Source organism: Phalacrocorax carbo, chromosome 21 (assembly GCF_963921805.1).
Source record: "Phalacrocorax carbo chromosome 21, bPhaCar2.1, whole genome shotgun sequence".
Lineage (NCBI taxonomy): Eukaryota > Metazoa > Chordata > Aves > Suliformes > Phalacrocoracidae > Phalacrocorax > Phalacrocorax carbo.
Window position 1 is genome coordinate 2,240,509 of NC_087533.1, and position 10,872 is coordinate 2,251,380.

Here is a 10,872-nt window from a genome sequence, read left to right on the forward strand (position 1 = left end):
AGAGGTACCATTCTGTGACTCCATGGATGCTTGCCGTTCTGCGTACACCCAGGAACGGAGCCTTAGCTGGTGAGACGTTGCCACTGATGATGCCACAACTTGTTGCTGTCTTCTAGTAGAAGAGATAAAAGGGAAGATAGCTAAATAATGCGGTCACGTCAGGTGTGATGCTGGCACATGCGTTGTGCATGGTTAGCATGAGAGGCAAGTAACTCAGAGATTGTACTGAGGGTTAAAAAGTTTGGGGGGGGGTGAACCCTGCTATCCCCAAGGTAAAAGCACCCCCAAATACCAAAGCATACTTGCTACGGATCCTTTAGTTGGGCACATTTCTGCAGGCACAACACTGTAAATCCGAGTGAATTCTAGACTCACAGAGATACATGTTCAGAATAACTGAGATCAGGTTTTTAATGAACCATACATTTAGACTATTTAGAAAAAAAATTTCCATCCTATGAAACGATTTGGCTGAAATAGTCATTGAATACTGAAAATTTGCAATATCCTGTAGCCTCTACCCAAAGAATTGAACATTTTTCCACTCCTTTAAAATCATCACTGTTCTGTCACCCCTGTGGAGAGCAGTGTGTTTGGTTATATGAGGCAACGAGGAGGATTAGGAGTGTAACTGAATAAGTTGATTTTTAAAGCCCTGAACCTCTTGGTGTTTACAAAATATTCTTAGTGTGCACGCATATTCTCTGGGACTATGCGTATGTAAAGTTTATGTACGTATAAATACAAGCAGAGCAGAGAGAACTTTCTCTTCCAGCCTGTCTCTTTGATGGCCAAATCCGCCCAGATGAGCGCAGGCTGCTGAATAGAATTCTTCCAGTTATTGGGCTTATTTCTCCTTGCATGCAAATGTGATGCTGTGCTCGGGATAGAGTAAAATCGCTCTTTTGACTGCTTGCTCTTTAATGCCCCCCATACAGTCTCATAAACGTTCCTGGAGCGATACTGCCATGAAGCAGCTGTGAAATCGAGTGACTAGTTGGGTGGATCATATGGCTGTTTCTCTGAGAGAGCAAACTTCAGGCGAGCGCATCCCAGCTGCGGTGACCTCGGTGAGGAGTGGGGCTCTATTGCAGCTGCTTGCCAGTTCACGCCATTTCTCTCTGCAGACCACTTGCGCCCAATCTTCTTGAAGTTTGCAGACATGCAATTTCTTGGTACAACCTGAGACAGATACCCCAGCTGTTGGACAGGCATTGCACCATCAGTTTTCCAAGTAGTTACAGGTACTGGCGTGGGTGGGGAACTGCCTCAGCTTGCTTTGGTAATGAGAGCAGAGATTGAGATGAGCCAATAAAGCATGTAAGCAGAGGCCCTGCAAGACCGAGGAGACTTAGCACTTGCTGTGCACTTCTGTGACTTCCTAAGCAAGTGCTCAAGATCCCTGTTTAATAGGGTATTTTTCCTATGGAAGAATGACCCTGGTTTCAGGAAGCTGGTGTGAATTAGGACGTGCTAGCATTATACCCACCCTGTGAGGAAAGAACTGAGAAAAAATATGAACTTAAAACATCGTAGCACACTGCTGAGTGAGTAAAGATACTGGGCTGAGGGAAACCTGGCCATGTCCTAGAGTCCAGCACCGTTCCTTAGCTGGGAAAGAGTGTCTGAGGCACTGTGTGATGGAGCTCAGACAGGCGGGGTAGACCTGACCCTGCCTTGTTTTCACAGTGACTGATTTAATGCTGCTCCCCATCATATTTAATGCAAATTACGTTGTGTAATAATTTGTATATTTATGACTGAGTGTGGCCAGAGCCAAATCTAGGGGGATTTGACCATCAAAGGGACAGGCTGGAATAGAACATTCTGTTCTGCTCTGCTTGTATTTCTATTTGTGTCTCCCCATTGCCTGAAGTGAGTGAACATAGCAGACGGGATCAGGCCTGAGGTCTAGCTATACAAGTTGGACAAGTATCCTGCAAGAAGTGCACCGTGTCTTGCGTTTTTAATCTCAGATTTCCTCCATCTCTGTTAGAGAGTGGCTTAACCCCGATACATGAGCTATAACATCCCGTCAGTGTAACGATGGCAACTGTGGCACTTCCTGATATCCAAATGTTGGACATGGGTTGGCATAGTGTTGGCCACTGTAACCCTGAGCAGGTTGGAATGAGGTCTAGAAGCTCTTTAGTTTGGAAATAGGATAAGAAGTTGAAGGATGACTGCTAGATGGGTGCCTGAAAGCGCCAAGGGAGGGAATCTGGAGGTGGACTGATGAGCTGGGGAGAGCTTAAAACAAAGTGACGGGCTGTCGGGGGGAAACTGGGATGAGAACTGAACTCTGCCTTTCCAGTCGCACCCACTGAATTGCAATCCTGCGAGATGTGCAAACGAAAGGAGGGAGAGTGAGGGATTGCCCAGTGGAGGTGCTAGAAATGGCCTCTGGTACCTGCTAGCAGAAGCAGAGCTGCTTTCTGGAGCTGGGATGGACGTAAGGCATTTCAGGGAGCCTCCAGGAGAGCCTGACAGAGCTGTCAAGCATGAACATGCCACACGCGATGCAGATGCTTGGCAGGCTGTGGCTTATGGGAAGTCGTGGATGTTTTTTCCCCTGACATGTACTCTAGACAGAGCCAAGTACAAGAAAGTTGTGTTTTGGGGGAAGTGCTAGTAAAATGCATAACAAAAGTAAAGACTGTGCCGTCAAGAGCGTTCGAGACCAAGCAGGACAGAGCACAACCTCATTATTTTGCCGGGTCCCACGTTAATCTTCCATTTGTTCCTTTCTTGAACTGGAGCATTTCATCTGGTCGTTGTGTAATTCTGACATGTCTGGAGTTCACCCCCTGCATTGATGACCGTGCTCTGGTTTGGTTGGGTTAATCAGCATGGGGAAAACCAGTGACGTTGTTGGTGAAATCTTCATCTACCTTAGAACTTGAGGGCTGAGGCTGCTTTTTTGATGTTCTGTTGTTGTTCTATGGAACTGACCAGAACTGATCCCACATCTAAGGATCGAGGGCAGTTTATTCTTCAAGGTTTTGTTAAATTAATTTTTTTTTCCTGTTAACAAACAAAGCCACGGTAAGAAGAGCCATGACTGAACCAAGTTCTTTTATTTGGCTGTGAACTCTCCAAAAGGTCTGGGTGGTTACTTATATCAAAATCATAAGCTGAGAATTTCTGTGTCTTTATAGACTTACACCTAAGAACAGAATTTCTATTTTCCTACACCCATCTCGGAGCTGGGGGAAGCCAAAGTTGATACTGACTTCTGAGAACTATGTAGTTACAATCAGCAGCAGTTGCTGCCATAAGGTGCTGGTGCTCAGTGCTAAACAGGAATTAGTGTTGCATATGTATATGGAGGATGAAAGTGTCTACAAATACCTATAAATATATTCAGTTATTAGAAGAGGTATGTAAATCTTTTAGTGGTTGGGTGTCCCAGATAGAAACTGATGGAAGTAAGGGAAATCTCATCTTGTGAATTAGTTATTTGTTAATGTTTCATCATAGGTTTTTCTGCTTCAGGTCAATTCTCACTGGCAGGGCGCTCAGTTAAGCTCAACCATTCATCTGATGTTTTGCAAAAGTTATTTCAGAAATGTAAATATTTGTGGCAACCTGCCTGTGTTGTGTGCACTTTACAAAATGACAGAAGAGCTCTGGAAGGATTTTTAGGTTTTAGGGCACATTCTTTAGTAAGAATAATTAACTAATCTAGCACTTGACCAATGGTTATGTGACCAATGGTTATTTTTTTTTAGCAAAAGTTCTTTTGTTAACGCAAAGTACCATATGGTGCTTTGTTTAAGCAAATAATTCTGCAGGAATTTAATGATCTTACAAATAAACGTAAGAGTCTCTTAAAATGAGTATCACCTACTGTAAGCCCCCACAGATTACCTGTAGCTTTGAGCCACGCGAAGGTTAACACAGGCTACGGAACTATAAAGCTGAAGACTTTAGGACAGCTTAAAGCTCAGTACTTACCTTCACAGAACTTATGGTAGAACTTACTAAACTACTTAGTAATTATCTAATACTTCACCCCGACTTTTGCTGTACCAAGGGTCAATTTCTAATGCTGCAGTAAAAACCAGAAATCACAGTAATTTTTAAGGGCATGCTGGGCTTCGTCAGATAGTTCTTTTAGGCTTGTATAGACATTATTTCACTTCAAGTATTGTATAAAAAGCTTAATCTGTAGATTAAAAAAAAAAAAAAAGGTTAAAAGTGGCAAGTTTAACCTGAATGGGATAGGAGACAGCAGGCAGAAGCTCAGGATACGAACAGTGAATTGAACAGCAGTGCAGTTCGGGGCTGATACCTAGCTGCAGAGCCGTGCAGGTAGCAGGGCTGATTATTGCTGCCACTTGTCAGACTTCTGGCTGTTGGCATTAGCCACCCCAAAAGTCTGGACCAGGAGAGGGAGAAGTCCTCGATGGAAGAAGTCCTGTGCACCAAGCCAGATTAAATCTCGTGTGAGTTAGTAGAAAAGGTGATAAGAGCTGTGCACAAGAGATGTGGCAAGTCAAGAGCAGCGGTGAGGTACTGCTCCAGTGTTTTGCACCTACGGGGGCACTGCCATAAAGAGGTGAGAAAAGTTCTCTTGTAGAAAATGTCTGCAGGAACCAAGCTGATGCTGGGCTTACCCTGTGAAGCAGCAGCAGAACGCGATTGTTCCAGACTTGTGCCGCAGCCCAGCAGAGGCTACTCTGGCCCTTGGGCACTAGTCGAAAATTGCAGATAAGGGGAGGCAGCATCACAGAGAGAGCCAGATAGCTTATGGGGCTGGGCCAGTAGGGACAACCTGGAGAAAAAAAAACACTGGAAGGAAGGGAAAGTTTGAGGGTAGCTTTGGGCAATGGTAGGAAGGAGAAAGTGTGAGAAATAAGCAAGGAATTTAGCTAAAAGGTTCCTTTGCTGATTGATTTAACTTACACTGGAGAGAAATTGGCCTTAGGTCAATTCTGCAATGCTTTTATGCGATTGCTCTCCCTCTGAGCATCCCGGAATGACAGTTGGGCCAAACGTTTTGGCCTGTGGGCAAGTAAACAAGAAAGGCATAAGAATGTCCCTTCCAAGGACAATTCCCTAATATATGCTTTACATGCCAATTCAGAAGTTGTAGGTCTGTTTCACCCGCTGGGGTCCTCTGTCAGGAGGTGGATAGGAAGTGCACCTCCTTGGCAATTTGTTTTAAAATGCTGCATCATCAGTTGTGGCATTGTTTTGGAGCTCACTTAGGATATAGAGACTCTCAGGCTGTCCTTGGAGCAGAGCCCCTTGAAAATAAAGGTTGATTAAATAGGTAGGTCAGAAAACAGAAAGCACATCACAATTTATTTAATAGATGAGAGTTTTGTTGCCTGATGCTGTATTACTGGAGTGGCTGATCATTTTTTGAAGGTAATATAATAATATCTTTGTTCTCAGTTCAGAGATTAAGGAGGGTCGCCAGGTACTGCTACCCAAAGGGCAGGAGCAGGTTTTTCAGGCGCATTAATAAATAAAAATACCTGCCAGGGAATCAGATTCCGTGAGAGGATTGCTGTCACAGAAGAATAATCGTTTACAAGGAGCAAAGTCTTCAGAGCAGAATCTCCTTCTGTTCCATAAACGGGCTGAACATAAACACACGTGCATGTCTACAGCAATATCAAACCAAAAATTAAGCCAGGAATCCTGCTGGCAGTTGTTGCCCCCGAGCCTTCATTATGGCCCTGTTTCTTTCCTCGTCTTCCAGCCCTCCTGGCGCTGGGCAGGGAGCTCCTCCCGCCTGGCAGTCGGGGCTGTATCAGCCCCTTGTGCGCTGACTGTCCCCCACGGTTCCCTTGCTGCTCTCTCCAGCAGCCTCACGCAGCACTGAGCAGTTCTGTATCTGAAATTAAAAAGGTGCCCGGGTCTGACTGAATCATTCTTCATTATCTCAGCGGGCAGCAGATTTAGGAGCTAGATTCGCAATGAACATTTATTAGATTGCGTGTCTTCTGGGGATAGCTAATTTTTTTTATCATCAGATTCCATGACTTAGCATCGTAATTAGCTATTAGACGCATATACCCCAGTCAAGAGCTGCTTTTTCTTTTTTAAAGCCTGCTTATTCTAGGATCCTTTCTTTTCTCATTTACAGGGGAATTTTGCACAGTTCTTCTGACAAGTGCAAGATAGCCAGTGGGAATGAGACCTGTAATTAATCCACTGAATGCACCGTGCAAGCAGAAGAAGAGCTCTCGGATGAAGCAGCTCTTCAGTCTCTGCAAGGTACCTGACAAGATGGCAAACACAGTTAGTTAGAATGGTGGTTTTAGTCATGCTGCTGCTAGAAATGGCACCCAGCAAATGCATTTCATGTAAGGTATTGAGGGCAGAAGGGAGAAAATGATGCCTTTCAGCATTCCCCTGGATTTTGAACAGTCGCATATGCATGGCTCTCCACTTTCTCATCAAAAGCTGATTCACTGGGTTTCTAGTAAAGAAAATAAAGTAAGCTTGAGTCTGTTTTCCCACCCCTTCTTGCGGGGTAGGGGGTGTCGAGGGGTGGTGGTGTTAAAAAGAAGTCCAGCATAGAGAGCATTGGCCTGAACTGTGGGAGGTCCGGATTCAGCTCTTGCATTGCCAGAGACACACTGTGTGATTTTGGTTAGGTATCCTCATTGTACTTTGCCTTGGCATCCATAACTTCAGAGGCTGTGTGGTAAATCGAGACCCCCTTGGATGCTGCAATATTAGGGTGCCTTGTTGGTTTGTCACAAAAGTGTTTAAAGCGGTGGAAAGCCCAGAGCGAGGATGGTTGTCCCTTTAAATTAAGTTCCTCTTTTATGTAATGCTACTCGGTTTATTGCACAGGAAATATCTTTGTTTCTTAGCTCTCTAGCTGCTACGGTACCTGCCATTTATTGCAATTTACTTCTGAGACTATTTTTCTAACTGCCTTGTGCTCTTGGATCAGATACAACACCCTTTCATTCCTGTTGTCCCTTTGTCTTTGCTTGCTTGGCTCTAAACATTTTGTTCCCTGAACGTGGGCCCAGGTTCTCCTCTCCCCCCCCGCAGCGAATCCAGAATACTGCTTCTGAAGCAATTAGTTAAGAAGCATTGACACACATGAGGGATATTAAGACTGTTGATTATTTTTTTCAAGTGTTGTCAAGGATTCTGTACCTCTCTTCCCAAATCTTCGTCCGTTCCAATGTGCAGGCCAGCTCCAAGACGGAGTGAGTACACTTTGCCTGATGGTAATCCACACCATATTTCCAGTTACCTGATTCTCCCTCGCTGCTTTGTAGTCGCAGCACAAGCTACACCACCGAGGGAGTTTGTGCGCGCGCTTGCCTGACTCCTGCCGAACTCAGCTGGATGGATATCTCAACAGCCTGGCGTGTCCAGACAGTCGTATTCTCAAGTCAGATAGCAAACTCACTTATTTGGTCACAGGGCACTCAAAACATCAAGAGAAGACTGGAACGTCGCTGATGCAGAATGGCGCAAAGTCTGCAGGAGTGCTGAATCTGCAGGCAAGGCCTCGGCTAATGGCTTCCTGGTGGAGTATGCCAGCAGTGAGGAAAGAAATTACGTTCTTGATGCAAAAGCTGCTCTTCTATTACTCTCCTGATCTTTGGGGAAGAGTGGAATTGGTGAAAAATGGAAAACAATTAAGGTCTGAGCAGCAATAGTAACTGTCCCGAGGTCTTCCGTGTTATCACAGCTGACTTTCCCCAGGCTCAGCCCCTCTCCCGTCTTTTTGCTGCATGCTGTGTCAAGCGCTGCAGCCTCACAAACCGACATCTGGTCTGAACTTCCCTGCGCTGTTCCTCTGCGCCGTGCCACTCGGGTCCGCGTCAGCACCTGCCTGTGCTTGGAAGCGGTTTGCCTGCAGCCAGCTGCTCTTCCCTTGTCTTTATGGCACCTATTGCACCAGAATCTGTCTTGGGTAAAAAAAAAAAAGGAGAGGTAGCTACAGCAGAAACTAAGGTGACTGCTGAGCTTGAGAGAAAGGCATTGCCCTTCACTCCTGGGTTATAGCAGAGTTTACACACAAGTTGAAGCATTTCCCTGCTGAGATCAGGGCCCGTTCAGGTCTGTGCAAAACCACAGCTCCCCAGGATACTTCTAGGTTAATAAGAGAGTCTTGAATTAGCACGCTTCCAGCAACGCATGGCTGCTGGGCAGAGGGGTTGTGGCTTTCAGCTTAAATGCCCCCGAAGCTCCCATGTTAGGTGCTCGAGATTCCATCCAAGAATTCTTTATTTTAGATTGTATTTAGCTTTAACAGCCTGACAATATTGAGTGTTGCTGGTCTCTCATATTGGTGAGAGAGGAGAAAAATTATTAACCCTGTTTTGTAAATGGCCAAAGCTGCATAGACCGGCTGTAGTGGAGCAGGGACTGTAATCCCTAATTCTAAATTCTTTATTAAAACCCTAATCCCTGGGCTATCCTTCTGCTTCAGACAGAGTTCAGGATGGATGGTGTATAATTTGTCTGAAGTGATGCACCTGCCACTATTTAAAGCTAGTTATTTTCCTTCTGTCCCTGTGTCAAAGTTGCTTTTTTTCTTTTTTTTTTTTTTAATTGCCAAATTCTTTTTTTTGCTGGAGTGATTAAAAACTGCTTGCATTTTGTAGGTCTGTCAGAGTCTTGTGGTTCAACTACTTCAAAAAATTTCATTTTAGACTAACAATATTCTGGGACTGATAAGGCTGATGCCTGGGCTGGTTAAAGAGGAAGAATCCTAGCACGTGGTTTCCAGTATTTACTGGGTGGTGAGAATCGAAACATCTCCTGATTTGCCTGAGGATCTCAATTTTTTTTGAAGAAATTTAATGGAAAAAGGTGGGGAAAGATACAGACACTTCACAGAGAATATAGACAGAAAAGAACAGCAGGATAGGGGGAATGTGGAAGTAGGTCAGATGCAGACCAAAAAAAATCATTATTATGATTAGGAGAGATTAAGCAAGGCAAGAGCAAACAGCATCAAAGGAATCCAATTTACCAAGCCATTTAAACAAGAGCATTCCTTGCAAGGCAAGTCCTCCATACCGTACACCAATTTGGAGCAAAATGAGCGGAGAATGTCCCATGCTATCTATTTAATTTAATATCTAGTCTTCTGTGTATTAATCCATGAATTCTTGAGGAAACCTTTTTGTCATTGTCGTGAGGAACAAATGCTGCAGAAACTGTTATCCGCCCTTCCTTGCTTGAGTTCTTCTAGATTTTTCATTTTTAAAGCTATAATAATTCAGTTAGGTCTCTAGGTGAAGAATGCAGCCAGTGTAACAGTAGTGCGTGCTGACAGCAGTCAATCAATTACTTCTTCAGCACATTAGGTGCTTTACAGAAGATAAGGAGATTCTTATCTCCAAGATTTCACATAAAAGGCAATTTATAAGTGTGAAATTATTTAATCTGTGGAGGTTAAGATACTTTGCAATGACAAGTAGACTCTGCTGCTTTTCTTAGCTTTTGGGCAACTAGAAGTCTGGCAGATCTGGCCAGCACACTGTGACTTAGTCTCCTTTTCTCCTTTTTTCCCTTTTTCTTCCTACTTTGGCCTAGCTTCTTTGTCCCACATGCTATACCAGCAAGGAAACTGATTTTGATTCAGATGGGGTTTGCTTGCTTTGTTTGCATCAAGGCAGAAACGAATACTGCAAGCTTTAGCTCTGTAAAACAGATCAATGTTCTCCTCCTCCAGCATGTTTTTTTGACGTACCGAACAACGGACCTTAATGGTAAACGTGGGCAATGCCTCCCAAATTGCAACAGGCACAGATCCTTTTGTAAGACAGACCCTGTGCTGTATGAATTCTGTTATGACCTGAGAATGTGGGGCCTGTTTCTGCACAGCACCACAGGCATCTTTTGCTGAGGTAGATTAGCTGCATTTTCTTTGACTTCACACCGAGCTAGAGTGCTCCTGGTATGTTTTTAACATTAGTTTGGGTCCTCTAGACAGAAACCACAACCTCCGAGCTGTTTGACAGAGCTCTGCCATGTCAAATGTTTCTTAGCAGGAGCAAGCTGTCTGATAAATTTAAACAAGATGTGGATGTCTCTTAACAGTGGGTTAAACACTGGCTGAACATCTTTCTAAATAGCTGAACACTGCTGCCAGCGGCTGCGGGCTGGTTTGCAGCCTAAAACAAGCCCTGCAGAACTGCTGACTTGAGCCGAAGCATGTAGAAGGTTTGGCGTTTTAGAAGCTTTTAATTAACAGCACATTTTATGCCGCTCATTAGTTTCCTATTCAGGAGGAATTGGTGTATGAAGCATGCTAAAACTTTAAAGTAGTGGTTACCCATACAGCTGAAGTTACAGCTGGTGCATTCTCAGCCTTCCAAGCCGAGAAGTCACGATTCTTTTCTGCTGCCTTTGCAGCGATCCGGGGCAATACGAACCCAGACTTGGGTTAACGCTTTTATTGCTGACTGGCTGTCGTGTTGTCACTCTGACAGTTGTCACTCTGACAGTGTTGTCTTTCAGGTCTTACCACTGCCAGAACTCGCTCTGCTCTGTGTACTGCACAAGGCAGAGCTTTGATGGAAATTATCTGGCTCTCTTCTGTTTAGACAATACAGTGAGTCTGTGGCGAAAATCTCACCCCCAGTCTTGTTTTGGACCTTTTCCAAAGAATGGCTTAAATGTTGAAACAAGATAGGTATCTTTCTATTTTGATGAAACTCCAGATCTTGGTGGGTTTATGCATGGTAAATACTTCCTTCGAGTCTTGCTACCACAGCTTTGACTGGTTTAAGTTGGTCTAGAGTTTCTGAGTTCAATAAAACTATGCCAAATTATACCTGATAAGATTTCAGTCTCTTATTGCTGTGTGTTTTTTGCCTAACAATAGAAGGTAACTCAATATTGGTAGTCCTCTGTTGCTGTGGTCCAGCGCCC